General features: G+C 36.9%; 1 long non-coding RNA gene across 1 annotated transcript; it reads left to right on the forward strand.

Moving 5' to 3' along the window:
• Positions 1-9,474: 9,474 nt before the first annotated feature.
• On the forward strand, positions 9,475-15,585 carry LOC147002754 (uncharacterized). The gene is made up of 3 exons (XR_015048557.1): positions 9,475-9,601; positions 13,912-13,957; positions 15,513-15,585. It is a non-coding gene; the product is annotated as an uncharacterized LOC147002754 (long non-coding RNA).
• Positions 15,586-23,527: the final 7,942 nt, after the last annotated feature.

The raw sequence follows: 23,527 nt of genomic DNA on the forward strand, positions 1-23,527 counted from the left end.
TTAAATTTTCTAGCTCCATCCATTTACCTGAGAATTTCATGACTTCATTTTTTAAATGACTGAGTAATATTCCATTTTGTGAATGTATCACATTTACTTTATCCATTCATCTTTTCAGAGACATCTAGGTTGTTTTCTTCTAATATCTGACCATAAAAAATGGAGCAGCAATGAACAAGGTTGAGCCAGTGTCTCTGTGGTGGGATGAAAAGTCTTTTGGGTATATGCAAAGAGTACCAGCGATTTGATAATCAATAGAGTAAGACCTAAACAATCAGCTTCACCAGGTCAGAACTAGATAAAAAGAAATTAATACACACATTTTCTGAGTGAACACCGTGGCGTTTAAGAGAAGAAACCTCGTATTGGAAAGTAAAGAAAAGTAAATGAAGTCAGATGGAGCCGGTCGCTACAGAGTTATAGTCCCACAATTGAATCACAGTCCTTTACAATTTACAGATAAAAGAAAATGAAGAGCTAGCAACAATCCATGTGGCCTTACAAAAGCCTTTTCTTAAATACATTGCTAGGAAAATACTAGGAATGAAAAGAAGGACAGTAACTCAAAAAGTAATATACTGTGTCAGGTTGCTGAGGTTGGCAAAGAAAATATTATTTAGGTGGATATATCTCAAAGGCAAAATAAAAGTATATCTGAGCTAATGTTAGCAAAGGCCTAGGAAAGGAAACATTTGATATAATTTTGAATACTTAGTGTTCAAGTAAAACACTAGAGAAAATTAGCCTACTAATAAAGCAAAGAGAGCATTTGAAAGCAGGGAAAGGGTTTCTGTTCAACTGAACTTAGAGAATGATAGCTCAACTGCTGTCTTCAAGTTTTGTGAAATATCTGAGTATATAGAGTAATTAACTTATCCAAAGCTGTAGAGGTTCAGACATCAGGCAAGATGAGCATCTGTGTTCTCAACAAGCAAAAATGACTTAATGATATGATTTGTGGATAAAGGATAACAGACAATGAAGGCCTGCACTTTATGATTAGATTATGCTGAGGTCCATTGCCAGATTCAAAAAAGAAAGACGAGATCATTTGTACTGGACTACTTTTGGAAGGTGTTGGATCCTGTAAATTTTCTTCTTATTTAAATGCAGCTTAGTCTACTTTTCTCTAACTTAACAAAGTAATAAATAAAAAGCAAATCTCATATAGATCAAGATATGCTCCTGTTTCAGTAAGAATATTTAGAGTATTCACAGCACCTTGCTGTGGACAGATCCCTGGATGATTGATGTCTTGGCTTCTTGGAAGCCTGTTTCCATTCCACATGGTTATAGGACATTATGAATGTGCAATGATAATAGCATCTACTGGATCATGGTTGTAATGTATCCTGAATCCTACATCACAGGCACGTAGAGATGGAGGCATAGACCAAGGGATCAGGATACCAACACTATAAGTAACAAACAAATATTATAAAAAATTAAGAAAGAAATATTAAATAACCTTCCAGAGATCAACAGCTGGTAAATGTTCCACCTTTCTTCACATTTCAACCACATAGACTTGACAAGGTCAATAGACATTTAAAATGCACCAAAAATAACTGTGACTATGTCAAGGACTACCAGTCCTCCTCTTGGAGACTCCAAAAATACCCAATAACTTAGGAAGTTTGTCCAATAATAACCAGAAAACTTTTACTAGGAAGAATAAAGTTAACCTTTACTGACCATGGAAAAATCAAGCAAGGACAAGGATCTTTTATCAGGTGCTCTCTTAATGAATGAAGTTCAAATGGAGTGGTGGCTGTGGACCTGAGAAGTCTTGGAGATTTCATAATGAAATAGGATAAAGGATAAGAAAGCTAATTGTGAGTCTACCTTGCATTCAAAGTTTCAGTGTCAAATACCTTTGTACTCATTTTCTTCTTGCAACTGTAGCTCTCACCACCAGGTGAGCTACAAGCCTGTACTTTGGCCTTACTATGGATTAGCTATGGTTCAATTTTAGCACATCTGTATCTATGTATATTTAAAATGTCATTGCTAGGTGTACTTGTTTTTAAAGATTGTATAGATAGAATTATGCCCTATGTATAAAGGTACATACATGCATACACATAAAAGCACTACACACACACACAAAGAGAGAGAGAGAGAGAGAGAGAGAGAGAGAAAGAAAGAGAGAGAGAAACATTTTTTATTAGTTTAATTGTTGGGTTTAAAGGCCAGTAAGATAGCTCACTCAGTAGGTTAAAGTCATATATATCTCTCCAAACCTGATGAAGAAGGAAGCCTGTCTTGTAAGTTGTCCTCTGACATCCATTGCTGGTATACACACACACACACACGCACACGCACATGCACATGCACACACACTTATAAAATGTAAAGAACAAAACCAAAAAGAGTTGGATTTAAGGGGCTTCAGTGATGGCTCTGGGTAAAATACTTAGTATATAAAGATGAGGGCCTGAGTTTTCTCTAACACCCATATAAAGCCTTGTACAGCAGAAGCTCCTATCGGCAGACTCATTGCAGGGTGTGTGGAGACAGGAAGATGCCAGCCATCCTATCCAAAACTGCCAGCTCAATGCTCAATGAGAGACAGTGCTCCAACGTTAGAGGTAGGAGAGGGATAGCCTCCAGATACCCATGTACCGTCTACAAGCATGTACATACACATGCATACCACACAAAGATAAGGTATTTAATATAATAAAGTGAAAATAATAGTCTTTGGGTTTCATTTTTCTCTAGCTGACCCACATGCTATATTTAATTGTATATCTACAAGATTTGGCTTGCTCATTTTTCATTTGGTCAGGGTGTATAATCTTCTCAGTATGTTGCTTTGACACTTTTGCTACTACATTTTACAGGACTTTGTTCATACATGGTAATAATGGCTATTGTCCAGCTACCTTAGGCTGTCTTTGTCTGGTATTCTATCAGACTGACCTCTAAGAATGAATTGCAGTATTCTTTTCTTCCTTTCATTTTTTTAAAAAGTGTTTGAAAGGAACTGGAATAAAATAGAATAATTATCTTTATAAATTAAGTGTAGTGATTAAAGGTGAAAAGTTAAATCCACTCTGGATAAATACATTACACTGAATTTATACATTTTCTATGACAAATGAGCACCATTATAAAACTAAAGAAACAACAAATTATGCTGTGGAAGGAGAATAAGTTACAAATGGTCAAAGAAGACCCAGAAACCCACCAATGATAAAAACAGTGGAATTAATAGATAAGTGCATTGAAACATTCAGAACTGACAGCTAAAAAAATAATAAGGCATTGCAGGGGGTGACTAAGTAGATTATATTAAAAATATAACTAAAAAGGAAATAAACCAAATAAAAGGGAACCTGTAGGAAAGGCATGGTAAGGGAGAACTAGAAACTGTCAAATGGATCCAGTTATTTATAAATAGGTTATAAAACACACAGAGAACCCCTAAGTCCTAATCTAAACATAAGTCTTGAATTTAATATGTCACATTACAAAATCTACCTGATGTATATGTAAAATACCTATTATATTTATAATTGGAAAGGTGAACAAACAGACTAAAAAAAAAACCAGAAAGAATAAAAGCACAATATAGGAATCATGAACATATTTTTTATATTAAATTAATTAGAATTTGGAACAAAAGATTTGGAAATACATGTTACAGCAAAGAAAATAGGCATACCCAATAAGTATTGACATTGTTGCCAATTTTCTCAGAAATCAGAACAATACAGGTTAACGATTCAAATGTATATGGTTGACATTCAGTAAGACCTTGTTGAATTCAAATATTTTTGCTTGACATTTACTAAGCAAGACCTATTGACATGAGTTGTTATTTCATTTTTCAATCCAACTAAATACCCACATCAAGGCCTAAGTTAGTGCTACTTTGCTTTTTTATAAAGAGTAAATCACGTAAATTTCAGATCCACAGAATTCCTGATACCAGCTTTTAATCTGTGTGTAGTCAAGGGCATCATGTGCAGCTGAAATACATCCAGGGTGCATCTGGAAAAGTAATGTTTATTACAAGCTTGTATAATATAAAATATTCAAAATTAGAGAAAAACCCCAAAGGGAAGAGGAACTGGAAGAAGTTCTGGAGGAGGGGAAAACCATGATTAAAAAGAACCTCTGGTGGAATCACCATCCCCGACCTCAAGCTGTACTACAGAGCAATTGTGATAAAAACTGCAAGGTACTGGTACAGTGACAGACAGATCAATGGAATAGAATTGAAGACCCAGAAATGAACCCACACACCTATGGTCATTTGATCTTTGACAAGGGAGCTAAAACCATCCAGTGGAAAGAGGACAGCATCTTCAACAAATGGTGCTGGGTCAACTGGCAGTTAGCATGTAGAAGAATGGGAATTGATCCATTCTTATCTCCTGTACAAAGCTCAAGTCTAAGTGGATCAAAGAACTTCACATAAAACCAGAGACACTGAAACTTATAGAGGAGAAAGTGTGGAAGAACCTCGAAGATATGGGCACAGGGGAAAGATTCCTGAACAGAACAGGAATGGCTTGTGCTGTAAGATCAAGAATTGACAAATGGAACCTCATAAGATTGCAAAGCTTCTGTAAGGCAAAGGATACTGTCAATAAGACCAAAAGGCAACCAACAGATTGGGAGAAGATCTTTACCAATCTTAAATCTAATAGAGGGCTAATATCCAATATATCTAAAGAACTCAAGAAGTTGGATGCCAGAAAACCAAATGACTGTATTAAAAATGGGGTACAGAGCTAAACAAAGAATTCTCAACTGAGGAATATCGAATGGCCTAGAAGCACCTAAAAAATGTTCAACATCCTTAGTCATCAGGGAAATGCAAATCAAAACAACCCTTAGATTCCACCTCACACTAGTCAGAATGGCTAAAACCAAGAATTCAGGTGACAGCAGTTGCTGGTGAGGATATGGAGAAAGAGGAACACTCCTCCATTGCTAGTGGAATTGCAAGCTGGTACAACCAACCACTCTGGAAATCAGTTTGGCAGTTCCTCAGTTAATTGGACATATTATTATCTGAGGACTCAGCTATACTACTCCTGGGCATATACCCAGAAGATGCTCCAACTTATAATAAGGACACATGCTCCACTATGTTCATAGCAGCCTTAATTATGGAGTCAACCTTCTTGAGTTCCTTATATATATTGTCCCCTATCTGATTTAGGATAGGTAAAGATCCTTTCCCAATCTGTTGGTGGTCTTTGTGTCTTATTGACGGTGTCTTTTGCCTTGCAGAAGCTTTGCAACTTTATGAGGTCCCATTTATCGGTTCTCGATCTTACAGCGCAAGCCTTTGCTGTTCTATTCAGGAATTTTTCCCCTGTACCCATATCTTCGAGGCTTTTCCCTACTTTCTCCTCTATAAGTTTCAGTGTCTCTGGTTTTATGTGGAGTTCCTTAATCCACTTAGATTTGACCTTGGTACAAGGAGATAGGAATGGATCAATTCGCATTCTTCTACATGATAACCGCCAGTTGTGCCAGCACCATTTGTTGAAAATGCTGTCTTTTTTCCACTGGATGGTTTTTGCTCCCTTGTCAAAGATCAAGTGACCATAGGTATGTGGGTTGATCTCAGGGTCTTCAATTCGGTTCCATTGGTCTACTTGTCTGTCGTTACACCAGTACCATGCAGTTTTTATCACAATTGCTCTGTATTACTGCTTTAGGTCAGGCATGGTGATTCCTCCAGAGGTTCTTTTATCCTTGAGAAGAGTTTTTGCTATCCTAGGTTTTTTGTTGTTCCAGATGAATTTGCAGATTGCCCTTTCCAATTCGTTGAAGAATTGAGTTGGAATTTTGATGGGGATTGCATTGAATCTGTAGATTGCTTTTGGCAAGATAGCCATTTTTACAATGTTGATCCTGCCAATCCATGAGCATGGGAGGTTTTTCCATCTTCTGAGATCTTCTTTAATTTCTTTCTTCAGGGACTTGAAGTTCTTGTCATACAGATCTTTCACTTCCTTAGTTAGAGTCATGCCAAGGTATTTTATATTGTTTGTGACTATTGAGAAGGGTGTTGTTTCCCTAATTTCCTTCTCTGCTTGTTTATCCTTTGTGTACAGAAAGGCCATTGACTTGCTTGAGTTAATTTTATATCCAGCTACTTCACCGAAGCTATTTATCAGGCTTAGGAGTTCTCTGGTGGAATTTTTAGGGTCACTTATGTATACTATCATATCATCTGCAAAAAGTGATATTTTGACTTCTTCTTTTCCGATTTGTATCCCCTTGATCTCATTTTGTTGTCTAATTGCTCTGGCTAGGACTTCAAGTACAATGTTGAATAGGTAGGGAGAGAGTGGGCAGCCTTGTCTAGTCCCTGATTTTAGTGGGATTGCTTCCAGCTTCTCACCATTTACTTTGATGTTGGCTACTGGTTTGCTGTATATTGCTTTTATCATGGTTAGGTATGGGCCTTGAATTCCCGATCTTTCCAAGACTTTTATCCATGAATGGGTGTTGGATTTTGTCAAATGCTTTTTCTGCATCTAACGAGATGATCATGTGGTTTTTGTCTTTGAGTTTGTTTATATAATGGATTACATTGATGGATTTTCGTATATTGAACCATCCTTGCATCCCTGGGATGGATCCTACTTGGTCAGGATGGATGATTGTTTTGATGTGTTCTTGAATTCGGTTAGCTAGAACTTTATTGAGGATTTTTGCATCAATATTCATAAGGGAAATTGGTGGAAACAAGAAGAACAATTCAAAGAATCAACCAATCGAGGAGCTGGTTCTTTGAGAAAATCAACAAGATAGATAAACCCTTAGCCAGACTCACTAGAGGGCATAGGGAAAGTACTCTAATTAACAAAATCAGAAATGAAAAGGGAGACATAACAACAGACCCTGAAGAAATCCAAAACACCATCAGATCATTCTACAAAAGGCTATACTCAAAAAAACTGGAGATCCTGGATGAAATGGACAAGTTTCTAGACAGATACCAGGTACCAAATTTAAATCAAGATCAGGTTAATGATCTAAACAGTCCCATATCCCCCAAAGAAATAGAAGCAGTCATTAATAGTCTCCCAACCAAGAAAAGTCCGAGGACCAGATGGGTTTAGTGCAGAGTTCTATCAAACCTTCAAAGAAGAACTAATCCCAGTTCTTCACAAACTATTCCACAAAATAGAATCAGAAGGTACTCTACCCAACTCATTCTATGAAGCCACAATTACTCTGATACCTAAACCACAGAAAGACCAAGCAGCCTTAATTATAATAGCCAGAATCTGGAAAGAACCCAGATGTCCCTTAACAGAGGAATGGATACAGAAAATGTGGTATATTTACACAATGGAGTACTACTCAGCTATTAAAATCAATGAATTTATAAAATTCTTAGACAAATGGATGGATCTGAAGGATATCATCTTGAGTGAGGTAACCCAATCATAAAATACCACACATGATATGCACTCAATGATAAGTGGATATTAGCCCAAAACTCAGAATCCTTCTGAGAATGGGGAACAAATTACCCATAGAAGGAGTTACAGAGACAAAGTTCAGAGCAGAGACTGAAGGAATGACCATCCAGAGACTGCCCAACTTGGGGATCCATCCCATAAAAAACCATCAAACTCAGACACTATGACAAATGTCAACAAGAGCCTGATGACAGGAGCCTGATATAGCTGTCTCCTGAGGGCTTTTGGCAGTGCCTGGCAAATACAGAAGTGGATACTCACAATCATCCATAGGACAGAGCACAAGGTCCCCAATGAAGGAGCTAGAGAAAGTACCCAAGGATTGGAAGGGGTCTGAAGCCCCATAGGAGGAACATCAATATGAACTAATCAGTACCCCTAGAGATCCAGAACTAAACCACCAATCAAAGAAAACACATGGTGGGACATGTGGCTCTAGCTGTATATGTAGCTGAGGATGGCCTAGTTGGCCATCAATGGGAGGAGAGGCCCTAGGTCCTGTGAAGTTTCTATGCCCCAGTATAGGGGAAGGCCAGGACTGGGAATGTAAGTGGGTAGGTTGGGGAGCAGGGGGAGGGGGGAGGAGATAGGGGGATTTTCAGAGGGGAAACTAGGAAAGGGGATAACATTTGAAATGTAAATAAAGAAAATATCTGATAAAAATAACATAAAAAAAGAAAAAGAAATGATAACTAAATAAGATTTATTCTAGGAACACACATGGACTCTACACAGAAAAGGCAACACCTGTGTCCCACTAATGAAAGAAAATCAAAATATACATAACAAGAAAGCTACATAACCACTTCAACTGATACATAAACTGTACTTAGAAAATGTGATTTCATTTTATAAAATTAGTAAATATGTCATAATGTGGCTTTTGCAACTCTACTCATATTTGGGCTAGAAGTGTGGAAACAGCATTTACTTAGATAAACAAATAGATGACTAACAAATTGGAACAGAAGTAGACCTGCCTTGCTCATCAGACTAAATAACCTTAAAAATGTAAATGTAAATGTAAATGTAAAGCTTTATGGAATCCACAATAAGTAATGAAGCAATGAATTTACAAAGAATCTTCATATATACACAAATATCATCTATACTCCATATATCATTAATGAGGAAACTATACAGAAAGTAACAGAAAATAATTTGATTTCTAATAGCACCACAAAAAATAAAATGTTCAAAAAATTTTTTTAAAAGATATAAATCTTGTCCACTAAAACTATAAAGTGTTTCCACAAAAAAATTAAAAATACTTAAATAAATGGAAAGGCTTCCCATGTTTTTGAATTGGAAATTTTTAATAGTGTTAAAATTGCACCTCTGGCTTAATATATACATCCCATTATGTCTCTTTCCCAAAAGCCAATGGCCTGGATTTGGGGTAGCTCAATTCTTTCTGAGACTGTGTGAAGTCTTAAACTGAATCTCCTCCATCAAAGAAACTATGTATGGTAGCATACACCCGTAATCCCAGCAACCAGAAGGCTCAGGCAGAGAAGGATCAGAAGTTCAAAAATCTTCCTTGACTACATAGTTACTTCAAGGTCAACCAATTAAAAAAAGAGGGCCAATGGTTTTTGGTGGAGAAATGAAAATATGATAGTAAAAGTAATATATTATTGCAAATAATCTTGAATAGCCAAACAGTATATGAACTAACATATGAAGAATTACACATAGGAAAACTGTCACAATGGTATCACTAAGATAGCCATGTGTAAGTAAACCAATTATCTACAATCAACTGATGTTTGGCAATGGTATCAAGACCATTCACTGAGGAAAGGAATCTAATATTTTGTGTAACTGGTATAGGTATAGTTGGATTTTTCATGTCAGAAAGAGTAAGTTGTACTATCAATGAAATGTAACTCAAAATGCACCAAACACTTAAACATTACGGAAAACTACATATATTTTTGAAGAAAAAAAAAGTAAACTTTCATGAGTATATTCTGTAATTCTTTTGATACAGAACACTACGTGGAAAGGAAATCTAATCCAGCAACATAGCTGCTCTGGCAAGGGATCATCTGCAAAGGCCTCAGTCGATATGATTCAGCTGGGATGCAGACACACTTCTTTCATTTCTCTGGCTGGAGTACAAGCACACCTTTAAGGTAAAATTAGTTTCTTGAGAGAAGCAACCATGTTTGAAAGTGATGTCTAATTGAGAGGCAGAGTAAGTGATGAGTCAGAAGAAGATTCGACAGAATGAGTCAGTTAGGATACACTCAACTCTCAGGAGAACAACCCAGGAAAGAGATTCTATTTAAGAGCAGTACAGGGCGAAAGAGTCAGTCAGTTCAGCTACTCAGTTGGAAGTCAGAGCAGGGCGTGCAGTGCAATGGTGAGTTCCTTAATGAGCTTATGCAGTTCAGTGTAGAAATAGCTGAAGCTGGAGAATAAGAAGGAGACAGATGGTTAGAACAAACTGCCAGGGTTACTTTGAGGCTAAGCATAGCAAGTCAGTGAGTGACAAGATCGAGAGGAGCCAGATTGAATCAGTCAGCTTAGAGAGGAGTTTGAGCCAGAATGGCTGAGCTGAACCAGCCAGTCAGAGTTCAGAAAGAACTAGAAAGGATGAGCTTAGTCAGCAGTAAGCCTCCAAGACAACAGTTAAATCAGGCCAATAAAACTGCATTTATAACTAGGAGCACAACCAATGAAAGGAAGTAGACAAAGTAGTCACCACCAACATAAAAAATCACTGTGAATCAAAGATCATGACCTGGAGAGTTAAAGAGAGCCCAGAGACTGGCAGGAAGCAGTTGTAAATCCTGTATCCGAGTCTCATCCACACCATATAAAGAATGTCACCATTAAGGAAAAAAAAATCAACTGACCAATGAACTTAATAACTACTTTTTCAGATAAGGTACACAAATAACCAACAGTCACTTGTGAGAGGATTGAGTCAGCCAGAGCCAGGCTGATCCCATGACAGTCTGCAGATTGGTAATTTGGGAGTCTAAGTTTAAGTTTCTGCTTCCCTGAACTAGAAAAGTCTAAAACAATTCCAGAAAAACAAAAACAAAAACAAAAAAGCACCTCTCACTGGCAGCCAATCTAGAGCTGTGAGAAAGGCAAGTATAGTTTATCAGCAAAAGTCCCTGAAACCCTCCAGAACCATAACCGATCACAAGGACACCCATATCTCTGGAGATAGAGCCAGCCAATCAAGAGAAAGAAAAAGTTACCCATCCTACCTGTCTTAGTCAGGGTTTCTATTCCTGCACAAACATCATGACCAAGAAGCAAGTTGGGGAGGAAAGGGTTTATTCGGCTTACACTTCCATACTGCTGTTCATCACCAAAGGAAGTCAGAACTGGAACTCAAGCAGGTCAGGAAGCAGGAGCTGATGCAGAAGCCATGGAGGGATGTTGTTTACTGGCTTGCTTCCCCTGGCTTGCTCAGCCTGCTCTCTTATAGAACCCAAGACTACCAGCCCAGAGATGGTCCCACCCACAAGGGGCCTTTCCCCCTTGATCACTAATTGAGAAAATGCCTTACAGTTGGGTCTCATGGAGGCATCTCCACAACTGAAGCTCCTTTCTCTGTGGTAACTCCAGCTGTGTCAAGTTGACACAAAACTAGCCAGTATACTACCCTAACAGGCTTTAAATTGACCTTGCAAAATCCCATCCCTACCTCTGTCTTCCATCCCACTGTATAGTAGACCCCAGAATGCAGGTTCTCTCCAGAATAAGCACTCTTTGCTGTTGCATACTGTTTGAGTCTGAGATATCATTCTTCAGTGAATCATGGACCTTTACACTTGAAAATGTGCATTAAGACTGATGTTTGGGGGGAAATTAGTCCAAAATTGCAGTGATATATGACTTCACATCCAGTAGTAAAGATGCAGATGATGACATAGAAAAATCATTACAACCTTCATGTTTTTCTGAGAGCAAGACAATTGATGCAGCTGCTATGAAAAAAAAAATGACTCCTTCATCAAGTGATTATTTTTCTTATTCAACTTCAAACAGGTTCTTGTATTTTACTCTCTCCTTAAATACATGATACCATTATCTTGTCAAGTTCTATAAAACACACGGATGTGTTAAAACAGAATGATAACTGATGAGAGAACATGGTAGTGTGTTTGTTTGTAGAGGTCGAGCTGGTCTTGAACTCACTCTGTAGCAGAAGATGACTGTCAATTGCTAATCCTCCTTACTCCACCTCCAAATTACTTGGATTGATTATTTTTATTTTTTCAATAAACATATTTATTGTGCATATGCTTTTTGTGATGGCTTAGGCCTGAAATATCCTCAGAGGATCATAAGTTGAAGTTTCCCAAATGCTACAATATTCAGAGGTTGGCTTTAGTGAAATGATTGAATCATGAAGGCTATGAGTTCTTCAATAGATTAACTTATTCACTGGCTCATCATTGAATTGGCTATTGAGAAGTAATGGAAGCTAATATATGAGACACACAGTAAGGGTCATGTCCTTGAAATTACTGTTTTGTTCTTGCTTCTTCTTCACCTCCTTTTTTTTTCTTTCTTTCTCCGTCCTTTTCATGACACCAAGATGTTCATCCTCAACACATGCCCAGGATCAAATGAGCCAATGATGGTACACTTAAACCTATGGGTTCCTGAGAAAGGAATATACCTCTCCTCCTTTATGTTGATTTTTGGCAGTCAGGAGCTGATTAATACAAGTGTGTTTTAGAGACTTCTGTGACGTGAGAATCATACTTCTCAATTACTCTGTACTATAAAATAAAGCACAATAGAACTTCAAAATATGGAATAATGCTAATGGAAACTGTAGTAAAAATTGAAGGATAGAGTGGAAATGTTCTGTCCTGGGAAGATACCAAATCTCAAAGGTTTTGTGTAAGGAAAATGCAATAGCTGTGTCGGCGAGACAACTCCGCAGGTAAGAGCTTTTGCCACACAAGCAAGTCTGATGACCTGGATTCCATGCAGCAGTGAACAAAGGCTTAATGCAGGCACCATAAGTATTTTAATATGTGTATATCCAACATTATTTTCTCCATAAGAGTCTTAATTGCCAGTTATACCTGTTATAAAACATTACAAATTTTCATACTTTTATAAAACATCTTTTCTTCAAATTGTATTGTTTTGTTTCCAGAAAATTGCAATTGATGGTTGCATCACACAGTCCAGCAAACCCTCATTAAATCTGGAGATTTACCTACAGATATGATTACTGTGCAGTCCGGTGGCTCTGCTGTGTGTGTATCAGTAACTACAACTCAGCTTTCTGAAGCTGTGCCTTCTAGCTCCTTTCTCACTCCCCACATTTCCTGTATCCTCTAGACTTACAGTATATGTGGAAAGAACTGGCCCCTTCTTGCTCAGTCTTATACTAGGATTTACAATGTTTACAAATGATGTCAATTTGTGCATTTGCCTTTTATAACTTTATAAAATTTTTCTGTTTGACAGTCAATAAGTTCATGGATGTTTTAGGATATTTTAAAGTTAAAAATTGAATATTAAATTCCAGAAAAACTTCATCTTGTAGGCAACTCGCTTCATCTCTTACCACGATTTCTTCTTTTCTTGATCTATGTTCCCAAGTGTGCTTTTCTTTTTATATTTTAGAATAATATAATTTATCAACATCTTCATTTTGTATCTAGGCTCTGTTTTCATCTTCATTGTTTTATTATTTTCCCTTCTGTTTCTGTGTTTAAACTTTTAAAGATTTGACTTATTAGTTTATAGCTCTCTTTGTATTTATTGTATTTATTTCTATTGTGTGAATTCTGTGTGTCATGGAACACATGTGGAGAAAAGAGGATTAATTTTGGGAATGAGTTTTCTGTTTCCACCCTAGATGGAACTTAGATCATCTAGGATCTAGATGGAACTCAGATCACTGGGATCAGATCCTGGTACTGGACTGGCTAAAGAGTCAAGGATTTTACCTATTGAGCCATTAGTACAGGCCCAGATTAGAACTTTTCTAACATGAATATTTATAATATGGTGTGCTCCCCAGAGTGACCACTTTAGCCCCATCCTTCAAGGTTCGTTACTCTTTCCATTAGCATTCTTCCATCCTTCTGAGTTCCATTATGCCTTATGCTGTAACACAGAGTAAATACCAAAACATGTTGCTTCTAAAATTTCCATTAGTAGTTTCTTCTTGAATTAGGCATTACAGTGAAAAAGGTTGTCTCTATTCTGCCTAATACTATAACTTGTTGGAATATACTTTAAATTGCTTACTGCTATAGACTGTGTTCTAATTTGTAAATGTCCTAAGTCACTGAGTAAACTCGAATCAACTAAAGCAAAAGTCAACAAAAAACATGTGTTCTGGAATCTTTTAGGAATTGAATAAATATGCTAAGTTTGCTATTCAAAGTTTCTCTGATTTTTTTATTATTATTATTTCTCCTTACTGTTTCCTTGCCTTCTGTCCTTGTAGCATATCCATTTCTGAGTGTGCTGCACACCAAAGCTCTCTTCCTCAGGTTGGTGCCTGTCCACACCTATATCTCATTACTTTTCTGGCTATCTGATTTGCTTTGCTTCCAATTGTGCATGTTGGTAATGTTTACCTGTTATCAAAAGAAATACCCATATTAACAAAAAAGAAAGCTAGGCATAGTGGAACATGCCTACAATACTAACTCTCAGAAGATGGAGAGAGGGAAATTGGGAGTTTGAGACTGACCTGAGTTAAGCAGTGAGTTCAAGATCAGCTTAATCTACTTTGTAAGGCATCTTCTCAAAAACCCAGGTCAGGGTACATTACAAACACTGGACAAGCATGTCTCAGGCCTCAGGTTCAATCCTTGAAGCTAAAAACAATCATTGCTAAATTACTTTTTATAGCATCTTGTATGTTATTTTTTATTCATTCTCACTTTTTTCTTGTACTTTTTATTCATCTTCACTAGATTTTGTGCTCTTATACTTTGAAGGAAAGTAAAATATATCAAAGTGTATGCCTCAAAAAGGAGAAGTCGTTGAGCTATATAATGTGTGGTTTTCCTCTCATCATTTTTCAAAAGTCTGAGAAATGGAAAAAAAGAAAAAAGAAAAATGGAAAATGAATGCTTTCTCATTTAAACCCTTCTTTTTGCTTTCATTGTTGTCTTTTGAGCTTCTCCTAATTTCACTGCCCCACATAATCATGTGATAGACTTTCTTTGGGAAAGTCAACCCCCCCAAGTGTCTACATGATATTGAGTGTTGTGAGATATATGAATCTCAGAGTTTTCATACATTGAGCCTTTATTTTCAGTACTAGGTTGGAAATCATGCTTAAGTTACTAACTTCTGACACACCACGGGCTTGGAAAGCATTTAGAATGTAACCTGGGAATGCACATGCCATTACTGCCTCAATTGGATAGTTATGTTCTAACTAACTAACAACACTTGCAAGATTAAAGTTATGAGGACAACCAATTTATGTATTAGTAGTTACCCATATCCTTATGTTTTACATGATTTATATTTCTGTCTAAAATATTTCAAAAAACCTGTAAATTAAGGTATTTAAGATATATTGCATAAATTTTCTAGAAAGCCACCTGGCAAAAGAGGGACTTTTCAAATTTGTGAGCATGTCAGGTACTAAATGGCTGTCTCATATTCTTTTTCTGTATAAAAAAATGTAAGTAAATGCTTCTATAGATATCAGAGAGGATTCTGATACTTATTTGCTCTTAACCATATACTTTTAAAAATAAATATTCAGATATTAATATATTTTAAATAGAAATATTTTCCTGTTTTGTAAAATTCTTCCAAATATTGCAAAATTCTTCCAAATACTTACTCTTTGATTTACAACTTATAGCAATGTATTCTAGGAAAGTAGTCTGACATATGAATGAAGATACATGCAAAATTATTTTAGTTGTGTATTTTTAAAAGTGAAAATAATTTATTATGCATTGTGAAGTCTATAAAGATTGAATTCATTGAACAATGCTACAGTATATGTGCTGATGTGAAAAGCCATGCAGTAATATCAACAAACATTTTTTTTTTTTGTCTGCTTGTTTTTTGAGACAGGGTTTCTCTGTGTAGTCCTGTCAGCCTGGAACCAGCTTTGTAAACCCATCTGGCTTGGAACTCAAAGATCTACCTTCCACTGCATTCTGATGGCTAGAAATAAAGATATGTGTCTGTAGAGGAATTTTAATCCAATAACATGACTACTCGGGCAAGGAATCATATCCAAAAACCTTCTAGTTATATGTAATTTGGTTGGAATGCAGAAATGCCCTTATGACACACTTTTAATCTCAAACAATGGTGGTAAAGTTAGTTTTTGAAGGAATTATCCATGTTTGATAGGTATGTCTAGGGTCTGTTAAAGTAGTGAATCAGAGAAAGATTTGACAGAATGACTCAAAGATAGGATATATCCAACTCTTATGAGGACAGGAAAGAGATGCAACTTAAGAGAATAGTGAACAGGAAAAGACAGGGGAAGTTTTACTGAGAGTTTTATAGAGACAGATTGGAAGAATTAGTTTGAGGCCAAGCAAAACAATTCAGTCAGAAGCCAAGAGAAGCCAGTTTGAATCAGTCAGCTTGGAGGGGAGTTCAGGTCAGAACATCTGAGTTGAACCAGTCAGCTAGAGTTCAGAAAGAGCTAGAAAGGGTGAGTTTATACAGCAGTAAGCTTCCAAGATGACAATTACATCTGATGAATAAAAGTTACTTTTACATGGGTCACCATACCTGGCTAAGATATTGAAATTATAATACTAATACATACTAGATCTATAATAACACTTAAACTTACATAGACCCATATAATCATTATATACAAGTTATATGAAATGCTGTGTGCTTTTTACTCTAAAACAGCTATTTGGGGTAGATGATGCAGTCATTCACCATCACAAAATAGACTTCAATTTCATTAAGTAAACTTTCTGATGTTTCACCAAAACTAAGTGTCGGTCCTCCTTGGAAAAGCCCAGAAATTTATGTTCAGAAAAAATGGTTCTGCTTACCATGGTAGTGATATTGCTCCACATTTACTCATATGAAGTAAAATTGTTCAGGTATACCATTTTCAGCAATATACAAATTACAAAAATAAAATATATTGTTACATATTGAAATATTTTTGAAAGTTATTTTTTTCAAAATAAAGGATTTAGAGCAAATCCAAGTAATATGATTATTTTTATTTTTCAAAAATTTCTATAATTTTGGATTCATTTAGAAAGCCTAAGATTAATGCATAAAAAAGCTTTTTATTCAATTGGGAATTAAAATATTTTCAAGGGACACATATTCTCCTATTAATATATGAATGATTGTTAACTAAAATGTAACAGTTACAGGTATACTTTCTCAACCATGTCCATTGCTGCCCTATTCATAATATACAGAAATTGGAAACCACATGGATAGCCACCAACAGATGAATAGATAGAAAAAATGTGGTATATTTACACAAAGGACTATTACTCATCTGTTTTCTTTAATAACATGAAATTAAGAAGTAAATGGATGGCCCTAGATTAAAAAAAATTATCCTGAGTGATAATTATCTGAGTGGCAGCCCAGACACAGAAAGACAAATATGGTATATAATCACTTATATGTGGATATTAGCAAGCTACAATCCATATAATCACAGAGATTAGGTATAGAGTAAGGGAATAATGGGGAAAGATAGACCTCTCATTTTGTACTCCCATCAACATTTGTTGTACATGGATCAATGCCTTCCTAATAGATTTTAATAAAAACATAGACCCACAGACTGACAATGTACACATTGAAAGACCTTGGAACACTCATTCCCATAAGAGATGTCACCATTAAATCCCTCCTCTCAGGGATCAGGGAATCTTATGGAAGAGGAGGCAGGAAGGTTATAAGAGCCAGAGAGGAGGGAGGGAGGGAGGATACTAAGGAAACCGGCCTTCTAAATAAAATGGATCAATGCACACATGAAATCACAGAGATTGTGACAGCTATGTAAAAGCTTTTACCTATGTAAAAGGTTGCATAGGTCTGTGACAGCTGGGATCCAGGTGCTGAGATGAGTGGACCTAAGGCTCCATTCCTGGCCCTGAAGTTATTCAATGGATAACCACTTGCAGATGAAAATTTAGGTTTCTCCAATGGAGTATTACTGTGGATATATCCACTCTTAAGGGCAGGCCCTATGCCCAGCAGTGGATGTCCAACAGAAAATGACCTCAATGGCATTGTGAAGGTTTTCTCATAGTTTTTGTCATCATCATCAACATCATTACCATAATCATAATTATTATTGTATATTAACTTCATAGGTCCTATGCATAGTATATACTATGGGTTCTGCTTTTGTGATTTTAGGGGATTCTATGGGAACGTGTTTTTCTGTATTTCTGTGTGTATTACTGTGTTTTGTTTTCCTTGACTCTTTTTCTTCTGTTTATTTGTTTTTTACCTTATTTTATTTTATTATTCTAATGCCGTTTGTTTATTTATTTTTGTTAGGTAAGAGAAAAATTATGGATTCAGGTGGTATGGAAGGATCTCAGAGAAGGTGGAAATCATAATCAGAATACATTGTGTAAAAAATAATCTTCAATTAAAGAGAAATAAAGAAAACAGAAAAATGTAATCACAAATTTTGCTGAAAATGGATGATCTTAGGATGAATACTAGTACTAATAAATAACGATAAAGCACAGTATGACAGTTTATATATATATATTCTGTGGTGAATACAATTATGAACTCATAATAGTAATTATTTGTAATATTCTGCAGCAACTTGAACTCTTATGCAACATTTGCAAGATTGAGAAAATGGTTTAAACATTTTCAAAAAATAGTATGGTAGCTTTTAGTAAAATTAAGCGCCCGGATCCTGCTAAGACTACTCTGCACAGGCGAGAGTGTGGACTACAGAAGCTAATAGCTTCTGGGACAGGCCTGAGCCACAGAGCTTCTGTCGCAGACCCTGTTTAGCGCTCCAGACATCCAGGCACCTTCCCTGCCAGAGGAGAGGTGTCCGCCCAGCCCAGGAGGCGATTGCCAGAGCATCTGCCAGAGGCATCTTGGTTCCCCGATCCTGCCAAGACTAGTGTGCACAGACTTCAGACATCTGGGCACCTTCCCTGCCAGAGGAGAGGTGTCCATCCTGCCCGGGAGGGCTTTGATGGAGCATCCCCAAGAGTCATCTTTCTTCCTGGATCCCACCAAGACTAGTCTACAGAGGTGAGAGTGTGGACTACAGAAGCTAACATCTTCTGAGACAGGCCCTGTTTCAGGCCTTCATCTTCTGCCAGGAGTCAAATCCAATCAACAGATATCTGTGCACCTTCTCTGCAAGAGGAGAGCTTGCCTGCAGAGAGTGCTCTAACCACTGAAACTCAGGAGAAAGCTAGTCTCCCAGGTCTGCTGGTAGAGGCTACCAGAATCTCGAAAGGAACAAGCTCTAAGCAGAGACAACTATAACAACTGACTCCAGAGATTATCAGATGGTGAAAGGCAGACATAAGAATCTTACTAATAGAAACCAAGACCACTCACCATCATCAGAATGCAGCACTCCCACCGCAGCCAGTCCCAGGTACTCCAACACACCCGAAAAGCTAGACCCAGATTTAAAGGCATGTCTCATGATCATGGTAGAGGACATCAAGAAGGACTTTAATAACTCACTTAAAGAAATGCAGGAGAACACTGCTAAAGAGTTACAAGTCCTTAAAGAAAAAGAGGAAAACACATCCAAACAAGTGATAGAAATGAACAAAGCATACTAGACCTAAAAAGGGAAGTAGACACAATAAAGAAAACCCAAAGTGAGGCAATGCTGGAGATAGAAACACTAGGAAAGAAATCTGGAACCATAGAGAATACAAGAGATGAAAGAGAGAATCTCAGGTGCAGAAGATTCTATAGAGAACATCAGCACAACAATCAAAGAAAATGCAAAATGCAAAAAGATCCTAACTCAAAACATCCAGAAAATCCAGGACACAATGAGAAGACCAAACCTACGGATAATAGGAGTAGATGAGAATGAAGGTTTTCAACTTAAAGGGCCAAAAATATCTTCAACAAAATTATAGAAAATAACTTCCCAAACCTAAAGAAAGAGATGCCCATGAACATACAAGAAGCCTACAGAACTCCAAATAGACTGGACCAGAAAAGAAATTCCTCCCGACACATAATAATCAGAACAACAAATGCACTAAATAAAGATAGAATATAAAAAGCAGTAAGGGAAAAAGGTCAAGTAACATATAAAGGCAGGCCTATCAGAATTAGACCAGATTTTTCACCAGAGACTATGAAAGCCAGAAGAGCCTGGACAGATGTTATACAGACACTAAGAGAACACAAATGCCAGCCCAGGCTACTATACCCAGCCAAAATTTCAATTACCATAGATGGAGAAACCAAAGTATTCCATGACAAAACCAAATTCACACATTATCTTTCCACGAATCCAGCCCTTCAAAGGATAATAACAGGAAAAAACCAATACAAGGACAGAAACCACATCCTAGAAAAAGCAAGAAAGTAATCCTTCAACAAACCCAAAAGAAGACAGCCACAAGAACAGAATGCCAACTCTAAAAACAAAAATAATAGGAAGCAACAATTACTTTTCCTCAATATCTCTTAATATCAATGGATTCAACTCCCCAATAAAAAGACATAGACTAACAGACTGGCTACACAAACAGGACCAAACATTCTGCTGCTCACAGGATACCTATCTCAGGGAAAAAGACAGACACTACCTCAGAGTGAAAGGCTGGAAAACAATTTTCCAAGCAAATGGTCTGGGGAAACAATCTGGAGTAGTCATTCTAATATCTAATAAAATCAACTCCCAACCCAAAGTCATCAAAAAAGACAAGGAGGGACACTTCATACTCATCAAAGGTAAAATCTTCCAAGAGGAACAGTCAATACTGTACATCTATGCTCCAAATACAAGGGCAGCCACATTCATTAAAGAAACTTTAGTAAAGATCAAAGCACACATTGCAACTCACACAATAATAGTGGGAGACTTCAACACACCACTTTTATCAATGGACAGATCATGGAAACAGAAACTAAACAGGGACACAGCGAAACTAACAGAAGTTATGAAACAAATGGATCTAACAGATATCTACAGAACATTTTATCCTAAAACAAAAGGATATACCTTCTTCACAGCACTTCATGGTACATTCCCCAAAATTGACCACATAATTGGTCACAAAACAGGCCTCAACAGATACAAAAATATTGAAATTGTCCCATGCATCCTATTAGATCACCATGGACTAAGGCTGATCTTCAATAACAACATAAATGATAGAAAGCCAACATTCATGTTGAAAAGGAACAACACTCCTCAATGCGGTCAAGGAAGGAATACAGAAAGAAATTAAGGACTTTTTAGAGTTTAATGAAAATGAAGCCACAACATATCCAAACTTATGGGACACAATGAAAGCATTTCCAAGAGGAAAACTCATAGCTCTGAGTGTCTCCAAAAAGAAGGTAGAGAGAGCACACACTAGCAGCTTGACAACACACCTAAAAGCTCTAGAACAAAAGGAAGCATATTCACCCAAGAGGAGTAGATGGCAGGAAATAATCAAACTCAGGGGCGAAATCAACCAAGTGGAAACAAGAAGAACTATTCAAAGAATCAACCAAACAAGGAGCTGGTTCTTTGAGAAAATCAACAAGATAGATACACCCTTAGCCAGAATCACTAGAGGGCACAGGGACAGCATCCTAATTAACAAAATCAGAAATAAAAAGGGAGACATAACAACAGATCCTGAAGAAATCTAAACACCACCAGATCCTTCTACAAAAGGCTATACTCAAAAAAACTGGAGAACCTGGATGAAATGGACAAGTTTCTAGACAGATACCAGGTACCAAAGTTAAATCTGGGTCAGGTTAATGATTTAAACAGTCCTATATCCCCTAAAGAAATAGAAGCAGTCATTAATAGTCTCACAACCAAAAAAAGCCCAGGACCAGATGGGTTTAGTGCACACTTCTATGAGACCTTCAAAGAAGATCTAATTCCAGTTCTTCACAAAGTATTCCACAAAATAGAAGCAGAATGTACTCTACCCAACTCATTCTATGAAGCCACAATTACTCTGATACCTAAACCATAGGAAGATCCAACAAAGATAGAGATCTTCAGACCAATTTCCCTTATGAATATCGATGCAAAATTCCTCAATAAAATTCTCCCTAACCGAATCCAAGAACACATCAAAACAATCATCCATCCTGACCAAGTAGGTTTCATTCCAGTGATGCAGGGATGGTTTAATATATGGAAATCCATCAATGTAATTCATTATATGAACAATCTCAAAGGCAAAAAGCACATCAATGTGCAAGCACAAACATCTCATTATATGCTGAGAAAGCATTTGACAATATCCAACACCCATTCATGGTAAAAGTCTTGGTAAGACCAGGAATTCAAGGCCCATACCTAAACATGATAAAAGCAATCTACACCAAACCAGTAGCCAACATCAAAGTGAATGGTGAGAAACTGGAAGCAATCCCACTAAAATCAGGGACTAGAAAAGGCTGCCCACTTTGTACCTACCTATTCAACATTGTACTTTAAGTCCTAGCCAGAGCAATTAGACAAGAAAAGGAGATCAAAGTGATACAAATTGGAAAAGAAGAAGTCAAAATATCACTTTTTGCAGATGATATGATAGCATATATATGTGACCCTAAAAATTCCACCAGAGAACTCCTAAACCTGATAAACAGTTTCATTGAAGTAGCTGGATATAAAATTAACTGAAACAAGTCAATGGCCTTTCTCTACACAAAGGATAATCAGGCTGAGAAAGAAATTAGGGAAACAACACCCTTCTCAATAGTCATAAATAATATAAAATACCTTGGCATGAATCTAACTTAGGAAGTGAAATATCTGTATGATAAGAACTTCAAGTCTCTAAAGAAAGAAATTAAAGAAGATCTCAGGAGATGGAAAGATCTCCCATGCTCATGGATTGGCAGGATCAATATAGTCAAAATGGCTATCTTGCCAAAAGCAATCTAAAGATTCAATGCAATCCCCATCAAAATTCCAACTCAATTCTTCAACCAATTAGAAAGAACAATCTACAAATTAATCTGGAATAACAAAAAACCTAGGATAGCAAAAACTCTTCTCAAGGATAAAAGAACCTCTGGTGGAATCACCAGGCCTGACCTAAAGCTTTACTACAGAGCAATTGTGTTAAAAACTTCATGGTACTAGTATAGAGACAGACAAGTAGACCAATGGAATAGAATTGAAGACCCAGAAATGAACCCACACACCTATGTTCACTTGATCTTTGACAAGGGAGCTAAAACCATCCAGCGGATAAAAGACAGCATTTTCAACAAATGGTGCTGGCACAACTGGTGGTTATCATGTAGAAAAATGTGAACTGATCCATTTCTATCTCCTTGTACTAAGGTCAGATCTAAGTGGATTAAGAAACTCCACATAAAACCAGAGACACTGAAACTTATAGAGGAGAAAGTGGGGAAAAGCCTCGAAGATATGGGCACAGGGGAAAAATTCCTGAATTGAACAGCAATGGCTTGTGCTGTAAGATCGTGAATGGACAAATGGACCTCATAAAATTGCAAAGCTTCTGCAAGGCAAAAGACATCGTCAATAAGACAAAAAGGCCACCACAGATTGGGAAAGAATCTTTACCTATCGTAAATCAGATAGGGGACTAATATCCAATATATATATATAAAGAACTCAAGAAGGTGGACTCCAGAAAATCAAATAACCCCATTAAAAATGGGGCTCAGAGCTAAACAAAGAATTCTCACCTGGGAAATACCAAATGGCTGAGAAGCACCTGAAAAAAAATGTTCAGCATCCTTAATCATCAGGGAAATGCAAATCAAAACAACCCTGAGGTTCTACCTCACACCAGTCAGAATGGCTAAGATAAAAAGTTCAGGTGACAGCAGATACTGTCTGGGATGTGGAGAAAGAGGAACACTCCTCCATTGTTGGTGGGATTGCAAGCTTGTACAACCACTCTAGA

This window comes from Mus caroli, unplaced genomic scaffold (assembly GCF_978045245.1).
Source record: "Mus caroli unplaced genomic scaffold, Mus_caroli_1 scaffold_9, whole genome shotgun sequence".
NCBI lineage: Eukaryota > Metazoa > Chordata > Mammalia > Rodentia > Muridae > Mus > Mus caroli.